The sequence below is a fragment of the Leptonychotes weddellii genome, chromosome 7 (genome assembly GCF_054177405.1).
Source record: "Leptonychotes weddellii isolate Sample4059 chromosome 7, ASM5417740v2, whole genome shotgun sequence".
Taxonomy (NCBI): Eukaryota; Metazoa; Chordata; class Mammalia; order Carnivora; family Phocidae; genus Leptonychotes; species Leptonychotes weddellii.
Window position 1 is genome coordinate 50,813,244 of NC_138375.1, and position 20,225 is coordinate 50,833,468.

Consider the following 20,225-nt stretch of genomic DNA (forward strand, 5'->3'; position numbering starts at 1 on the left):
GATATAGGCTGCTGTCTAAGAATTGCTGTCCCAGAATGCCCCTTTGTGCTTAGTTGGTTACCTGCTGGTGTTTTAAGGTCCCAACACCTATGAGTTTTATGTCTCCAGTGTTAAAACAACAACTAGATATTTTAGATGCCTATCTGATATTTTTATATAGATTTGTGTCTTTTCACTTTCAATGCTATTTAATAGTGTCCTAGGAGGACAGACCTAGGTAATTTTGAATCTTTCACATTCGTTGGTAGAGATCCAATAGTCATTCTAGAACTTCAAGCACTTGTTCTCTAGATCTTGAAGGGTGCACTTGGCAATCTGTGTTAAGGACAGGCTCTTTCTTTGGTCTCACAGGGGTCACTTCAGTGAGCTATCTTAGACATGCTATGTGAGTCAACAAACTATTAATATCTAATACTGTCCTTGAAGTAACTTCATATGTAGGTGAAGTAGTTCAGAGACACAGACTTTAGCTTGGAATCGCTTCACTTGATTTGCAAACACAAAAGATAGCCCTTTTGAGGATACTTTACAGAAACTATTTTGAGATTGTTATAAATTGTAGTTACTTAAGAGAAATTGACAGTTTCACTTATGGTCCAAAAGATAGGCTTGGAGAAGGCTTGGTATGAAAGAGGTGGGGAGAGAGGAAGAAGAGAAGAACAAATGCTTGGTAAAGGATAAAATTAAGAGGGTCTCATTTTTTAAGTATAGACTAGTTTGGAAACTTATTTCAAGACTTATGTACCTCTACATGACTTGTTCATAGGGAGATTCTCTTTCTTACTCAACCTCCAGGTTTGCTCCAAGAATTACAGTACTGATTCAAGTCTTGGGTATGATAATATAAGCCCTACAGTCCAGTTTTTGTCAAAACTACATTGCAACCGAAAATGTATTTATTTTCACCATGTAACAATTACATATTTTCACTACTCACATTAAATAATTGTATTTGCTGTGGAGGGTAAAAGAGTTTTTCATTTCAACTTGGCTGAAATTATGATTCAAGTGGGCTAGTCACCACAAAGGGTCTTGATCAAAGGCCTGCAACCACAAGTGAGTTCTCGCATAAAGAATGGCTTTCTTTGACTACTATTTAAGGGATAGCCACTGCAAAGCAGTAGTGCAAAACCTTTCTTCATTTATACCTCAAATCCTATGGTGTGCCTTGTACAAAACTTTCTAAAATTTTCTTTTCATGTTTCTAATAATTAAAACCTTCTATATTTACCCCTTTCCTTTATATTCTTCATAACAAAACCCCAAAAGAATCATCTGGCAAACCTAGATCCTCACCAAATGGGTAGTTGTCAGTGGAAAAAATCATAAAGAATAAAGCCAGAAACCTTTTTGTAGGGTTACAAGAAAAAGCTAATAACACTCATACATTAATATTTTTGTCCCATATTATAATTCACACCTGATTAAAGAGAACAAGAAAAGAATTGTACATTCATGAAACTCTAAGAATGTACTAGATTCTTATAGTACAATATACAAAGCTCTTCCTTCCCCAATCTTCTCTTCTGTATTCTCTCTTTTAATGGTATGACCTTTATATATTTAATTCAAAATTTTGAATTTTTCTCAATTCTTTATTTGCTGGCTAATCCTGTAAGTGCTACCTAGTCTATATTTCCCTCTCCTCTACATAATCTCAATTTTATTGCCTTGGTTCAAATCCAAATAATGTGGAAGTATGCTGAGGAATGTTACAATCATGATACTGGAGTCAGGTGGACTTAAATGTGCATCCTGAATTTACTAACTACTATTCTCATGAGTTTGGACAAATTACTTCATCTTCCTAGACCTCAGCTGATAAATGAAAATAATAAGGACATATCACTTTTAAAGACATTATAAGGATTAAATGAGGTGATACTTTTAGAAATTTAACACATAGTATGCATATTGTAAACACTCAGTAAATTATATTTACTATTCCATTAAGTAATAATAATTAATAATTATTAACTAATAATAACATAAGGGTTATAATAAGTATTATTAATGTCACCAGGACTATCATAATGATATTCCTAATTATTTCTATTTTTTATATATCTTTTGCCTTTAGGCTTGCTTGTTTATATTTCTCATTAGTATCAAAATTATTTTTTTTCTAAAGATCCAAATCACTTGCTTTTTTAATTCCTTAAATATTTCCTATCACTGAATCTCAAATCCCCCCACACATATACACAATATACAAATATTGTTCAGAATACACACATACACAATTACATGAATAAAATTAAAAATATATTGGCAACCATAACTAGGTTGTTGACATATAGAATGGATTTAGGGGTTTTCAAATGACATTATTGTCTCCATATTCTCATTGCCCCCCGTCTCTGGATATAAATAACCTTCTCTCTCTCTCTCTCTCTCCCCCACATCTCCCCATCTCCCCATATCTCTCCCTCTCCCTTTGATCTCTTTTCCTGACCACTCCCCCCACTCTCTCATTCCCTTCCTCCTTCTGTCTTTCCCATTCTATCTTCCTCACCCCACTGTACCCACCAGAGCATTTCTCAGATATACTTCCTCATTCTCTCCCTATGGTAGAACATCCTTGTCTTCAGGACACATCAGGTGTGTTCTAGTTTGGGTTACAGTCATTCCTGTACCAATCACTGTGACCAGAAAAACGGCCTAACATAGTTGGCTAGAAGTAGTACCCTTGTGAGTAGCAAGGTGGAATACAGTTATGAGAAGCTCCTAGAACTACATGGAGTGTGCAAAGAACAGATCCTTCAAATGAAGGCATTTGCTTCTGTCAGAAGAGGCCAGAAATGGAGAAAAATACAGCAAATTCCACTTTAGCATGTAGCAGATGACATGGTACTTCCCTTGCATATTTCCATTTCTAATTTTCAGTATAGCACCTGAAATGTCAGCTCTTTATTATTCAAAAGGCAATTGGTTATGAACAATATAAGAAGGAAGATGAGTCTACTCTAATTTACTAAACAAACAAAAAAACAATACTAATCATTACACGTCTCACAAAAAAAGTGTTATGAGACTCCAATATGTAACAGTTTCCTGACTGAAAACATCAGAGTTGAAGGGTAAGTACAAAGCCTTTCAGGCTCTGTTCAGCTTGCTATTTTAACATCTTGTCCCACTATTTTCCATCCTGCTTGTAACCACTCTCCATCTAGCACTTTACAATACCATAGTCTTAGGCTGTACAATGGGCTATCATGACTCTGATTTGCACCTGTAATTTATGTTAACTATTACTGATTTTTGGTAACTAGCATAGAGCCTGGCCCATGGTAAATTCTCCATCGTTGTGAGTTAAATTGTTTTGATGACTAGGGGAAAATAATCACAATTCATTACATGGAAGACTTTAACAGATCAAATGAGTATTTGGCTGACATGGATACAGGAGGTAAAGGAGAAATCCTGCAGAATGAATAAAGTAAGGTAAAAATCCTGTAGAATGATCCAGGCTACAAATTCATTATGCTACTTTTATACTTGTGCTAATAGATAGTATATGGATGGGATCTGAAATGTAAACCTGTTCTTGGGGCAATTCCCCTTGGGATCTAGGGATTGCAGACAACTGCTGATGTTTATTGACTTCTTAGGCCAAGCCATAAAGGCTTGAAAATAGAGACAGGACCTACAGATTTAAGAGTGCTTTAGCACAATTCTCTTTATTAACTGTGTTTTGGTGTACTACTTCTTTCCATCATTATTACATAATCATATACAGAAATGCAAATATTTCAATCAACTTCAAATATTTGTAAATAACAAATAAAGTGAAGCTATTCTTTGATTTAATACACATACAGGGCAGTAGATTGAAATCATACGCTCTTCCTACAGTGGTGTGATGCTAAGCCCAAGTATTCCTATTTCAATCTAGAAAAAGAATTGTTTTCCACTTACAAAGTTTTCAGTTATTTACGGTTAATATCAAGAGGTATGCATTCTCACTACTTTTAGCTTTTATACCAAGATAATTACCCTGGAATGAACTGAAATTTTCATTTAAGCCCAACTTAAGACTTGAGTGATATTTAAAGTTCCTAATCGAAAAGTAATGGCTTTCTCCTTAAACCCTGTGTAGTAGGAGCTGCGGCCATCTCAGTAGTGTCTCATACCTGTGGCATAGTCTTGTCAGCCCCTGCACAGATATCAGGATGAGAAATAACTTTCCATTTTTAAGGATCTGAAAAGTCCAGGTCATAGGGTGTCATTGTGAAAATGAATAGTGAGTTGGGACTCCCAAGTTTTGATTTCAATTTCTGATTCTGCCTTTATCAAACTATGTGAAACAAGAGACGTAACTTAGCCTTCTACTATGTTAATTTTTCATTTGTAATGTGTGGCAAATAACCTAGTAAATACTACAAATCATATGTTTTATGTTTTATGTGTGTCTGGGGTACCTGGGTGGCTCAGTCAGTTGAGCATCTGACTCTTGGTTTCGGCTCAGGTGATGGTCTCATGTCCCTGAGATCAAGCCCCATGTCAGGCTCTGCACAGGGTGCAGTGTCTGCTTGAGATTCTCTCTCTCCCCCTGCCCCTCCCCCCTGCTCTCTCTCTCTTTCTCTGAAATAAATAAAATCTTAAAAAAAATCAGATATGTTTTATATGTGTCAAAGTTGTACATTAAGGTGGCTAAAATGTTTAAAAGTTCTGCAGAAATATATTCTACCCCTAATCTGTTTCATCTCCCCAGAAACAATTTTCAGCTCTTTCATTAGTGCTTACTGCCAATCCTCTAAATTATTTTGAGAATTTTCAATTTAATTGTCTATATAGGATCAATATTTTGCTTTATTCCTACCTTCCCTCCCCCTGCCCAGCACACAATCACATATTTTGACCATCTTCCTGGTCCCAATATATTTCCATACTATTTATGGTTAGCTCAAAGCCTTTTCCTTTCCTGAACAGCAGAGTGTTTAATAATGATCTTGATTTTTTCATTGTTGTTGCGTTACTGTGTTAGTTTGCTAGGGTTGCCATAACAAAGTACCACAGACTGGGAGGCTTAAATACCAGAAATTTATTTCCTTATAATTCTTGAGGCTGGGGGTACCTGGATGGCTCAGTTGGTTAAGCTTTCAGCTCTTGATTTCAGCTGGACTCATGATCTCAAGGTCGTGAGATCAAGCCCTGTGTTGGGAATCCATGCTCAGCAGGGAGTCTGCTTCTCTCCCTCTGAGCCCCGCCACCCTCCCCACCCCCGCCCCACTCACTCTCTCTCTCTAAAATAAATAAATAATTTTTAAAAAAAAATTCTTCAGGCTACAAGTTAGATCAAGGTGTCAGCAAGCTTGTTCTTCAGAGGTCTCTTGGCTTGTAGATGGATGTCTTCTCTCTGTGTCTTCTCTCTGTATATGTCTGTGTCCAAACTTCCTCTTCTTATAAGGATACTAGTCACGTTAGATTAGTGCCCACCCTAATGACTTCATTTTAACTTAATCACGACTTGAAATACCCTACTTTTAAACACAGTAACATTCTGAGGCACTGAGCTTTAGGACTTCAACATGAATTTTAGGTGGACAAAATTCAGCCCATTAACAGTTTTTTGTGTAATTCAAAGAAAACTCAAAACTTGTCAAGGATTATGTAAGTCTCCTCTCTAGATACTCAGGTACATTATCTATTCTTTCCATTTCATCTTCCTCCAAAAGTCTCTCATAGATACATAGCTCTATATATTCATTATACAGCTACCATGCTAGAATCCCTCCTCAGTACTATCTTAGGGAGTACCTTTATTTATTTCCTAGGGGGGATGTCTTATTTCCTACAGACCATGATTTCTTTCTTGATTTACTCTTTCATTTGGGGAGAGCTAAACCTGCAATAACTTCCTTAAGAAAGGTATATGAGAATTAAGAATTTTGAGACTCTACAGGTCTGAAATGTTTATTCTACCAGGGAAGTGATTTAAAGTTTGGCTAGGTATAAAATTGTAGGTTGAAATAATTGCTCTTCTGAATTAAGACATTGTCCCATTGCCTTCTACTTTTCAAATATGGAAAAGTATTAAAAAATTGAATTTTTATTTTGCTTTTTAACATTTTTATTTTTCTTCTCTCTCTGAAAGTTCTTAAAAACATTTCTTTGAGTCTGGTACTTTAGAAAATTATGACTAAGAGCCTCACTGAAGAGCATGCCAACCATTATCTTTATTGTGATACGATTAGTCTCTATCAATAATCTAGAAACCTTCAATTTCAATTTTTTTTTAAGTTTTTCCTCTTGTGCTAGTCAGATTCCCCAGAGAAATCTTTAAAAATCTGCTTGTCATGTGAAAGAATGGTTGTTAAAATTCTAAATTTTGGGAGGGAGAAGGATATTTATATTACCATCCAGTATACACATGTGCATCAGCCCTCCTATTTTCGGAAGGATGATAGCACTTTCAGTCAGTACTGTCTTGTCACAGAGAGGTCTTGTAGTATCCTTGTGGTTTTCACAAGCTATAGCCACATTTTCCATAGAAAATCCTAAGATCAGAGTTTTGCTGCTTTTGCCATCTGACCTCCATGTTGGGTGATGTAGAGACCCATCAGGCAACACCTATACAAGTTCTAATGTTGAAAATTAGGTTTGCTTTGTTTTTTCTGGCTCACAGAAGAGAACTGGGATGAGGCCACTGCTTTTTCCAAAATGCATTGAGACGGTAAAAATGAGTAAAAATGTCACAAATTCCCTACCATTTTGAATGCGGTTCTCCCTTGTTTGGGCTTTCACTTGCTTGTTGTAGATCTTTAACTGATTACCAGAACTCCTATCCTATAAAGTTATATTAGCCAGTTTCCAGTTGTTTATTTAATGTATCCATGAGGAAAATGGTCTGGATTTTCTTGATCCACTATTTGCTGATGTCTTCTATTTAATTTTTGCCATCCTTTTTGCCCCATGTCTAAAGAATACCACATTTTGTGGTATAAATCTGGTGTATTTCCAGCTTTTGCTACATGGTTTAACATTAGCCTTTTCCTACTTTTATAGCTGTTATTAGAATACCTGTTCTATGCATGTTGTGTGTTTATATTTATTGCATTTTTATTTTATTTGTGACATTTCAGGTAGGAAGATGTATAGATACTTGTGTTTAATATGCCATTTTTACATGGATGCCTAATAAATAACACATCATTTTGAAAAATAGGATTGTGGGTATAAAAATGGTTTGGGTCTTATTTAAAAGCTAGAAGCATATTGTATTATATTATAAATTATAGGGCTTCCTTCCTTATGTATGTCACACTGACATTTGATTCTGTCAATAAATTCAGAAAGAGACCCATCATCACTGAGGCATTTAGCACTCAACATGTGAGTGCCAAGAGTTAGGGAGCAAGTATGATCGAACCAAGAAAGACGAATGATGGAAGGTAGGGATGGGAGAATATGAAAATTAAAGAAGGTAGAAAAAGAAGGCAAATAGTGAATGAGTGAAAGTATGAGAAAGAGAGAAAAATGAAAATAAAAATGTGAGAAGTATATAGAAAGAGGGACTTGGAATTACTTAAGTCTTTTTATTTTATTTTATTTTATTTTATTTTATTTTATTTTATTTTATTAAGATGGAAGGCTCTGAAAGCAAGAGACTATATTAAAAGTGGGAATTGGCCATCTATAATTGAAATTGCAAAAATAATCTTTTCTAGGAAACGCATCCTTCATCCAACCTCACACAAATAGGGATGACAGTTGACTTCTTGGAGATTTTTAAATGCTTTTTTAAATTTAAAACATTGTGGGATTTTTTTTTAGTTAAATGTCCACATGATAAAGCTAGCCTTATGTAAACTAGAGGCAGAGGATACCATGTTCACATTAAAGCATTTTTTTAATGAGATTTAGTCTATATCCTCTAATTATAGTGGTAGTAACTGGAGAATACTTTTGAAGAAATCCATAAAACCTAGCTACAGTATGTTTATTCAATAATAATTTTTATTTATTAGCACAATAGTAATTACCCACCTAGGTTAAATTCTGTTAAATATATTGCATCTTGTAAAACTTTGAAAGGGATAGTAATTAGTATTCAGAGAGTGTAAAGTAAGTTAACTCACATTGGTATTACAGTAGTAACTTGATTAGATGGCATGCTACCTATTACCTTAATTATACTGCTTATTGATGTAATGCCAAAATTTCTGCTCTTTTATCAATTGGAATACCTACACCACAATTACTCTATACAATACCTAAAACTGGTATCTTTTCTCATTGGTACAATGCCTCCTGACAGTGTGATAACATGCCTCTGTGAGTTCTGGCAATCTGCCATAAAGCAATGCTATTTGCAAAGGAAAAATCGTGTCTCTCTGTGTGTCTATGTATACCTTATATGCGAAAGCAGAAAATCTTTTACATATTCTTATGCCAAGCTGATACACTCACAGGCTGTTTTGAAGTTTGAGCCTAGAAAAAAAATACTGTTCAACATGGAGGGAACAAATATTTCACAACATCATGTTTTTTCAAGTATTTCTTGAAGTGGACCTGGTTTTTCTTGAACGTTAAATCCCCACCATGTTTGACAGAAACCTTTCTCTGACACATGAGCTGTCAATACCTACCCCATTATAAACTTTTACCTTTGGAATTCCTGATTTTGGTTGTGTCAAATTTCAATTAATGAGGAAGTGTTTGCTCTTGCAAATGTATTTAATATTTTCAAACATTTAAGTAAAACATAGTCTGTTAGACCCAGACCAGTTTTTTTTTTTTTTCTCCATTGGGGGAACTTAGGGAGATTTGCTTTCCAAAATTGGCTTTTGCATATGAATTATGATGGGCAGAGCAATAGTAATAGTTATTTTCCAAATATGTGCTGGAAAGAGACAGGGAGGAGGAGGAGGAGTGGAAGGAGGAGAGAGACTGAGAAAGAGAGAGATAGCAAATAAAATAATTCATGTAAATAGAACTTGAAAACTTTTTTGAAATCTGGATTCCACTGTTACTGATGCTTGTAGGAAACTGGCTCTGGCAAAGTGTATTTCTTTTTAATTTTTAATTTTTTATTTGTATTACCTTTCATTATGAAAATGTTCAAACATGAATAAAATTGGAATAATATAATCAGCTCCATAAACATATCACCTGAATTAAATTGCTATTAGGATTTCACCATATATGCTTCAATTCTTTCTGTCCTAATGTAATCTAAAGCAAATCCCAGATCATCATGATTCATTACCCCTACAGACTTCAGTATACCTCTTTAAAATAGGAGAAAATTTTGTACATACTAGTGATTTTTGTTTTCATATCCTAAGTAATATTTTTTGTTTTGTTTTTTTTAACAAACTCTTCATAGCATTTGACCCTGTGAATATTTTCTCCTCCTTAAAACTCCCTCCTTCCTTTACCCACTAGATTTTTAAATCTCATTCATGTGTTCTTCTCCCCTTACCCTCACCTGTGGACCCACATTTTAATTATGTGGTAAATCTGGATTTTATCCTCCTACATCTATTCATTTGATACAAAGGACTAGTAACTATTGTGGGGAGCAATAAGCACTTTTTTAAAATATGACAAAAAATAGTAGGGAATCTTTCCTCCTAAAAACCATATAGGTAAACAATACACTTGCACCCTTGTGCATGTATATTGCTTCAAATATATTTTAATATCTCCATAATGCTAACCTTCAGTCTATAATGCTATTTTAAGGTTCAGATCCTAAAAATTCAACTGCCTTATAATCATCTGAACTTGGGTATTACCTAACAATGTCAAATTAAGCATTTCCACAATCTCAACTTTTCATCCTGTTCACCAAAATTGTTCAACTCTGTTTCCTGTCTGAGTGAATGGCACCATCACAAAAATAGAGGACCAAGACAGAAATAAGGATTCAAATGTTACTCTTCCCTAATCTACATTGTTTTAAACCAATATGACAGCAGTGTCTGCCTTCTAAAAGTACTTTAAGTCCATGCACTTCCCTTGTGTAGCACTACATTGTCTGTGTGGAAGACCTCATCTTTTACCTCCTGCATTAGGATCAACTTCTTAGTTGAAGCCCTGGCTGCCGTTATATCCATCCACTTATCTGCGTCTTGCCAGAGTATTCTTGTTGAAAATCCAAGTAGCCCATATCCGTTCCATGTTTAGGCCTTCACTGTTCTCCAGAGACTTCCAAATGAAGTCATATACATGAGCTGCCTCTGACTTTTTTATAACTCTCAACTCCCTGAAGCTCCTTGACTACTTTGGAACATTTAGGGTTTTCAGGTCTTAGAACTTGTTACTTCCTCTGTTTGGAATGCTCTTCTCCCTTCTTGACATGAGTGTTTTCCTTCAGCACTCAGCTCTGTTGACATCTCCTTTTGGAAACTCTCTTATTCCTCCAATCAGCATTAAGTGCTCTACCACTGTGCTCTCTCAGAACTTAGGACATTCCACTACCATACCACCTATCACACTGCTTGCAATTATTGATTTGTCTTAACTGTCTTCTTAAATCTGTAGCAAGTCCCTTGAGGGCAGAGACATGATTTATTCATATTTATCCCCCTATATATAGTAGAGTGAGGGAACATTGTAAGCACTAAGTAAATAAATATGAATTAATAGGATAATGATAAATGCTATGGAAATTCAGGCTAATTGTCAACTTATCTCATTATTAAATCAGTGTAGATAGGTAATAGTAAAAAGGGAGGGGGAGATTTCCAGCCTGAAAATTAAGAACTTTGGAAATGGTTGCCTTATATACATAGGTTTTAAATAATATTTTTTAAATTATAAATATAAGACTAGCTGTGATGGTAGAAAAATCAGAAAACAGGAAAAAAGACTGCATATTATAAAAACGGTACCATCAACCAGAGATAATAATTTTTAAAATATACAGACAAATATAACACATGGACTAAATTCTATATCTAAAGTTCTTCACACTGTCCAGTAGTATTAAATATTCCTCAAAATTATAATATTTAATTGTTATAGAATATTCAGTTTAAAAAGTACATAGTTTAGTCAGCCTAGACATACTAGAAATCTTTCTTAAGCATGATTTACAGAACATAATCACTGAACAACATTGTACAGGGCATAATAAGATATAATTCTAAAATTATATATTCTTGTCATTTTTTCCTTATTGAAGAAGTATTTTTACAACTGAATGCAATTAGAGATTGTTCTAAAAATAATGTGCACTCCTACTTCCTGTAGCTCATTTATAAATCCCACAAAACCAGATTTTTTTAATGGGAAGAAGAAAAAAGTTATACAAGAAAAAAATATAGCACAGGTACTCTAAAAAAAATTAATGTAAGTTAACCCATAGCAGTTTGAATTGTGGACCCCAAAAGATGTCTACCTGAAATCTCAGAATGTGACCTTATTTGGAATAAGTGTATTTGTAGGTGTAATTAGGGAAGCATGTCAGGATAATATCATCCTGGATTTAAGGCATGCCCTAAATCCAATGACTGATGTCCTTATGAGAGAGAAGCAGCGGGAGTTATAAGATACAGAGACACAAAAGGGAGAAGGCAGTGCAAAGACGGAGGCAGAGACTGGATTATGCTGCCACCAGACAAAGAACACTTGTAATCATCAGAAACCAAAAGAAGCAGGAAGTCTCCCCTAGAGCCTTTGGTCAGAGTATGGCCCTTCCAGTACCTTGAATTTATGACTTCTTGCCTCCAGAACTGTGAGAGAATAAATTCTGTTGTTTTAAGCCATCCAGTTTGTGGTAATTTGTGAAGGCAGCCACAGGAAACTGATACACATCTGAAAACACTAAAAAGATGGCTGCAGTAAAATATTGGCAATATGTACAATACATCTGACTCGTAGGAAGGGGACGGCACAGGACATAGGACTAGAAGAGAAAAATGCAACAATGATTGAAAGAGTACTTTAAGCATCTGGTTAGAAATTAAAAATAATTTATTAAAATTGGTGTTCATTTAAGAGACTAATGAAATTATTTTGAAATTTTATTGTGAGATATATGTATATATATATATATATATATATATATTTTTTTTTTTCCTAACACAAAGAAGTAGTAGTAGTCTTGATGGGATTGCTGGGGGAAGAAGGGCCTTTCCATCTGTACAATATTTTCTTTATTTTTTCAATAAAACTATTGCAAATGAAAATCAGATGTGACTATTCAAATGGTAAACACTAGTGAGGGAGGTATGCCATGCTGGGAAAGAAGTTATTGAGGAAAATTGCTTGTACTACTGAAGAGAGAGAAAGCTGCTTAGAATATGTTGCATGCCAGAGATGAGACTTAAAAATGAAATACACCTTTAAGCATAACTTAAAATAGTTTGTGTTCTTGCTGAAGGACTCTGGAGGAATATTACTGTAACAAATTGCTATATTTAATTCTTGGATAGCAGCCAGGTATAGGTCAGACATGAAATTTTTCTATTAAAATAACCACTAGCAAGGGAAAAAGAGAAGCTCATGCCTAGAGACACACATATACACATATCATACTGTATGTAACCCAATGGTCATTACTTCATGGTGACCAGACAAGGCAACGTGTGACAAAAAGCACCCAGGGTCTCTTAACTACTGAGTGATAATAATGTGGTACCTAGGATTACTGATGCTCCTGTAACAGATATTTCCCCATGAACTATTTACTGCTATCTTGGGCTATGATACTTCCAAGCATTCAGGAGAGTTCAGCCACCCAGTGCAGCTCATGGAGTATAGTCACACACGGCATGCAGCAGCCCAGGGAACCAAAGGAATCCAATCCCAGGTAGGCGACCCTGCCTCCTAGCAACCCTCTTCCAATGATATGTGGCAAATCTCTCCCCTGAGGGTTGATGTAATAGATATCAGGGACTAGTTATTGATTGAAAATGGAAATCAGAGTGATTCAACAGCTGCTTTTCTTTTCATATTTTTTCCCATTTAAGCCAAAATGATTTTGATTTTGTTGAATTAAATAGTATAGGAACCAATCTTCTGCTGTCACCTGCAGTGCTTTTGTTAGATTAATGATTATCAACAGGTAGTAGACTGGTGTTCATTAGAGTAATATTAGGTATTATAAGTAAAAAAAAAGGTATTAAGCATTAAAATATATCCTTGTGGCATCAATCTCTGTCTTTGTCTAGAAATGTATCATTTAGCTGACTCACTGATGCTGGGTTGTATATAAAATTTACTAATCTCTTAGGAAGAATTTGAAATTCCCAGAATTTATAACCCCAGTGATGGGGCATGTTACAAAATGTGGAACTGTTGTTGACTATTGTTACTGGGCTTAAACTGCCACCATGCAAGATAAAAAATAGGATAGTCTCGGGTGCCTGGGTGGCTCAGTCGTTAAGCGTCTGCCTTCGGCTCAGGTCATGATCCCAAGGTCCTGGGATCGAGTCCCACATCGGGCTCCCTCCTCGAGGGGAAGCCTGCTTCTCCCTCTCCCACTCCCGCTGCTTGTGTTCCTGCTCTCGCTATCTCTGTCTCTGTCAAATAAATAAATAAAATCTTAAAAAAAAAAATAGGATAGTCTCTCTGGCTATTCACAAAAGTTGCAATATAGTAAGATAGTCATGTTTTTGTGTCTCTTGAATATCAGCTGAGCCCCATGACTAAATCAAAGTTTGCAATCCAGTAGCCAGTGGGCTAAGATCTGCTTTGCTTTTAGTAACTTGCCAACTTCTAAAATGATCATTTACATTCATCTCCAAATCCCAAATTCTACCTTCTCATGAACAGATCAGACAATCTGGCCACAGTAGAGCCATATGCCCACGTAAAAATTATTGGCTGAAACTCCATGGTGGCATATACCTTTAGAAAGGGCATATTAGCTTCCACTTCACTATGAGCCCGTCATTCCTTATCACGTCACATGTTTGGTTGCAATTTACCATCAGACTAGTTTGATCATTTGATCATTTGACTTACTCATTTGACTTATTCATGATCATTTGACTAATTCATATCCTCTGTATGGCCTCTAAAACAATTGATTATTTGACTTTTTCATGTTCTCTGTATGGCCTCTAAAACAATCAAATTCCAAAGCCTGGTTTAGCTTCTTATTTCTTCTATACCTCCACAAGGCAGTGCTTTTTCAGGCCACAAGAGTGTATTCAGTTGATTAGATATCCTGAGTCCTAAAGAGTGATTTTAAAGGAGTAACTTACGCTCTCAAACAAGTCAGACACATTTAATTATAACTCCTAATGTTATCACTCTAGACATGCTAGTAGCTTGTTGATCTCAATAATTCTGTCAATTAGAATTGGAAATGTTAAGCATTTTGAAAAGAAACATGCCTGCTAAAGTGATAATGCCAATCTGATGATAGTGGATTAAGGAAGGTGTTATTGGTGGTCTTTCCTAGTGTAGGCCCTGGGTCCTCCCCATTTGCTCATTAGGCTCCATTTCCACCAAGCCCTTTTCTTATTCCCCTAACATGTCAAGTTCATCCCATTTTAGGACTTTTGCACTAGATGTTCTTTTTCTGTGAAAATAGCTCTTCCTTTACATCCCCTCTAGATGATTTCTGCTCATCATTGTGTTCTCAGCTCCTATGCTCATTCTAATGTAACACATATATGCCACTCTGTCCTACCAGGTTTAATCACATCATCTTGTTTTGTTTTCTTCAAAGCATTTTTGATTTTTGGAATATACATAGTTTATGTACTTGTTTATTTTATTATTTGGTGTTGTCTCTCATTAGAATATAAACTCCGTGAAAACAAGTATTGTTATGAAGTGATACTCTATTAAATATAGGGTGAATGTGTGAATGAGTGAATGAATGACATGGTGCATTATGACACTGAAATGGCTCTGTGGTAGAAAAGGGAGAAAGATGACTGAGAATAGGTCCTCTGTTATAATACTCTAGAGCTATACATTTGTTAAATCCACAGATCTAAGCATAAGACCAATTACACATGGGTAGTTTTTGTCACTCAAAGTGCTAGTACTTAAACTGCTTATTAACGGAGTCTGACAAGACATGCAGTGTGTACCAGAAGGCAAATCCACACACTATTTCCTTATTGAGAAAGTCCTTCTATGAAAAAAATGTCAGCTGAACATGACAGTGTGCCTAGTGTTGTAATTTATATCCCAGCACCATCTCATCACATTGCAGACCGTAACAGTTTTCAGATTGCCATCTACCCAAGGACAAAGCTTTATGTAGTCTTGACTTAGGTATATATATATATTTAAAAACAAAATACCACTTGAATCATGAAATGGATCTCATGAGAGGAAATACCTTCACAATGAGGAAAAGTGTATTTTTTCATGAGACTAAGTTACTTTATGAACCTATTATACTTTCCATGGAGATAAGCCCTTTATTGAAAGGAATGGTAAATTAAAGAGATTGGGCAGAAAAACGGGTGTGTGGGGAGGGGGCAGGGAAAAGAAGTCACTTAAGAAATATATAAGAGCATACTCAAAGTAAATAATGAAAGGAATTGATTTTGACTGTAGTAATTTTCAGAAGGCATATCATGAGTAATTTTTTGGCTTCAAAAAACAGTATCTGAATAATAGTTGAGAGCTGAATCTGAAATATATTTTCCATACATGCTTCTAACAAAGTAATTAGATGAATTATTTTATGTGTTTCAAGAGTGTCAGAAAAGACAATTTTAATTTTAACTTCAATAGAAAACCAAAATTTATTAATAGAATTATAATAAAGCTCAACACATTATTCTTCTTTGGCCAACTCTTATCACTTGACTATTTTTATAGCAGAATAACTGTGTAAGTAAGGCTTGCATAATTCAATCATATTCTGTTTTTAACTTAGCCATGAGTATCTTATCAATTGAAGATTCTTCAGGGTGGCCTACTGAAATGGAGTGGCCTAAAAATGAAGGTTGGTTGGTTGGTTTGTTTCTCCTTTCCATTTTGTATTTGCTCTGGTCTTTTGGATAACTGTGAAAATCTTTTCAGCAGGTAAATAATCTCAGAGGTCAGAGAACCAGTAGAGAGGAATTAAGGACTTGGAAAACTAGGTAGATAGGACATTTCCAAATACAAGTAAAAAATGAATGAGGGTACAATCAAATAGACTTTTTAAAGTCAATTCCTTTTTGAGAAATAGATTATCTGTCTAAGTGAATTCCCCTTTTACCATTAAAAGCCAGCTTCCAGATAGGTCTGATCCATTCATTCACTGGCCACTAAATGGCATTGACAAATTACACTTTCTAATCACCCAGCACGGGCAATGATAAATCTCTTAACTTTTGGCTTTGTAAGGAGATTGGATTTGGTGAAGTAGCTGCTGCCCCAACCATATCCTTAGAGATCTAAGCAATCCAACTCTCTACCACTGAAATAATAGTTTTCTTTTATTCAGAGTGCTGATGAAGCCAAACCCGATGTTTTGATTTCAGAGAAAGTAGATTTAATTATGGCCCCTGAGCATATTAGACCCCAGTTAGCCATTGGGGGTGGAAAAATGCATTCCACTGGTTGCAAAGAGTATTAAAAGTATGGATGTTTCGGGACAAATTCCATTGATTTGTCTAAAACGACCAGTGAAAGCCACCCTATGCTACTTTCCTGCTGGTATTAGACAAATGTCTTCAACCCTTTGAATCAAGAAGAGAATCCAAGTATAGTAAATTCACACTTGTTCTCCCTTTGCCATCTTTGAAGTACTCTTTTCATAGATTTTCCATTTCATTCCATGTCCTGACCTATGAAAGGAAGAAAATCTGTAGAGGCCTCTATGAGGCAGAGCAACTCCCTCTTGATTTACATGGTGAGATGGAGTCAGACAAAACAATTAAGGCAGTACAATTTTCTTCTTGCAGTAGTCAACAATAACTGATGCAAGATATTTGGTTTTCAAGTTCTGCTGGTTTTCTGTCTCCTTTGTGTATTGGTTTCACATGTAGTGGCTGAATATGGAATTCAGATCTAGCAGTAGTATGATAAATTGCTATACCATGGAGTCATTATCCTTCTCCACTAGAACTAATGGGAAGTAGCCACAGGAACTCAAAATAATACTCAGCCAACCAGTATCATGGTCAAAGTATGCACTGAAAATGTGAATTGCTTTTACTTTACCTTTATAAAATTAAGATACTATGGAACATCCCTGATAGAAGTTGGAATTTCAGCATGACTTTAGGATTATGGCAGAGGGCAGTTTTAGAAATTTGTATTTCAGGAGGTAGAATTAAAATAGAAGTCTCTTTAACTACATAAGTGCCTATTAATATTTTTTTCTACTTGACACATTCAAAAAAAATTTTTTTAATTACACATATGTGAATCTCCACCCCTTAAGTAGCCTTTCACATTTAACATATTCCTATTATAAAAGCAAAAATAACTTTTGCATTTCTTTCATATTCTTGCATAAATATAGAGTCTCTTTGTTTTCATTAGAAAAAAATACTGTTTATATTGTATTTTAGAGAATTAGACAGGGATGTATGTTTTGAGCAATCTTAAGACAAGGTTAGTGGCTAATTAAGTGGTAAATTAAATAGGCTCCAGACTTGGGTGGCAGCATCAGAAGTCTGGACTGCTTTTCCATTACACTTCTTTAAGAAGAACAATATAGGGGGCGCCTGGGTGGCTCAGTTGATTAAGCGACTGCCTTCGGCTCAGGTCATGATCCTGGAGTCCCTGGATCGAGTCCCGCATCGGGCTCCCTGCTCGGCAGGGAGTCTGCTTCTCCCTCTGACCCTCCTCCCTCTCATGCTCTCTGTCTCTCATTCTCTCTGTGTCAAATAAATAAATAAAATCTTTAAAAAAAAAAGAACAATATAGGTAAATGTAAGAGAGAACATTTTGCTTTGGCTGACTGTTGGACTGCCTCTGTTTCTGAGAAGACATTTATTATGTTTGCCTTTTCTTTTCTCTGAGTGTAGGAATGTGTGAGGGCGAGAGTGTGTTAGCCGTGTTGTTTTGATTTAAAGCACGGTGGATAACAGCAGGCTTGGTTTTATATATGAGTGGCCCCAGCAGGTGATGAATTGTTTTTGACTTTCATCATTTGCCAATAAATAAGAAAATTGAGAGATTTATCATGTAGGTAAAAAACTCTGGCAACATTCTCTATCATGTAAAATAAAATTTAATAAAATAACATTTTAAAAAATGCATGCAATCACTTGCCTTACTCTTATAGGCTGTAAATTCTGGAACCTAGTAGTCTTTACAAAATGAAGGGTGGGAGCCAGGGAATGGACCTACTTGTCCAGCATCAGGGTAGTGACCATTTTGCACAGCTGGTGGATTTGCAGCGTTGAGTGGCCATCTTTGTGTCTGACTCCCTGTGACCCTTTTATTAAGCACCTAGCTGTGCTCAATAGCGAAATGGATTCTAATTGCTTCACAGCAGGTTAAGTGATTTAACCTGAAGCAAAGCAATAGTTTTTTATTTGAAATTGCCAGCATATTCACATTGACTCCCCTCTACCTCAAAAAAAAAAGAAAGAAAAAAAAGAAAAGAAAAAAATCACCACCCTGAAAAGAGAAAAACATTACCAAAGTTAGTACTTACATTTTTTTCTTTTTCTTTTTTTTTAAGATTTATTTATTTGACAGAGAGGGAACACAGCAGGGGGAGTGGGAGAGGGAGAAGCAGGCTTCCTGCTGAGCAGGGAGCCCAATGCGGGGGCTCCATCCCAGTACCTACATTTTTTTGTCTCATCATAAAACAGAGGAACACAGGACAATGTGTCCAGAGATAAGAAAATGTTAATACTGGAAAGAGCCTTAGCAACCACCCAGTTCAGTGTTTAATTTTACAAATGTAACAGTGATTTGAATTTATTTATATTTATTCATTGACAATATAGAAGTTTCCAGAGCTGTGTGGCAGCAAGTAACTAATTTTGAATGGAAGCAAAGCTTTGTTTAAGATAAACACAAGGCTAATTATTTTGGATTTCTCTCTTCAAATATGTATTGAGCTCCTTCTAAGTACTAGTCACTGGGATAGATCCCATGGGGTGTGGAGAAACAAACCAGACATGGTGTCTGTCTCAAGGAGCTCACAGTCTCATTAATGTCATGCTAAGGACCAAATGTCTGACTGGCACATGGGCAGGAGGAAATCATATTAAATATTAATATGTGTCTTATTTTGGATCAATTTGATATTCTTCTAACCTTGAACTTCCAGAGGAATTATCATGTTTTGAAATGGTGTTCTTTGGCTCTCTGCTTGAGTTCACATAATTTTTCCATTTTTCCCCTTTCCTTTCTCTTTTCCCAATATTTGTTTGGATGAAGCAAAAGAAATAGGCAAAGACCCGATTGTAAGAAATAGAATTACCTCCCTACTCAGATTCAGGATCATGTGATGAACTGGGACTATTCTTTCTCCACTGTGTGTGTCTATAGAAAATCCTGTCCTTAGTTCAGGTGCTGAGAACATGTTCTCATTTCTTATACTTTCCTACCATCTGTTATCCAATAAAATTTTTTAATATTCTGAATATAGTTTGGGGAGAATCAGATTAGCAAACCCTTTTTTTTTTTTTTTTTTTGGTCAAGATGAATCCTAGTCAGTACCAATTATAATAGGAAAAAATAGTATAATTTAATTAGAAGTACAAAAATCTTTTACTTTTAAAACTTCAGATATTTGTGAACCCCTCCCACATAACACAGTCACAGTCCTACTTCTGATCTCTGGCTTAAATTCTCCAGAAACACACACCTTGGCAAACCCTACACATGAATTAATCACTGTATACAATTGTAATGTTTTTGTCTCTCTCCCAGGCCCTTTTCCACTCCTGGCTGATAAGAATCTCTAATGTGATGTTGTAAACGCTCCATTTCTATACTTAGTCTAAATAGGAAATAACATTTACGTCTATTAGCATCCACAGAAACATTTGTCAACAACTTGGAGAATAACATAACTTTTTTAAGTGCACCCATCTGGGAAAGTTTCCAAGTTGGGAGATACCCAAATTGGCAAAGATTCTAAGAAACTCATTCATATGCACTATACATGACAACAATTTCTGGACTTCTTTTATATTTCCAGCTATTAGATTTGGAAGTGCTGGAGATAAGACAAAAAAAATATACACATACATACATACAACCATACACAAATATACACATACATACAACATAAAATAAAGTAAAATGTATGAAAGTTCTAATAGGATAGCTCTGGTAAACTCAGAGCAAGGGAAAGGTCAAGATCACCCTTTGTGTTTAGTCAACTCATCTCCAAGCCTGGC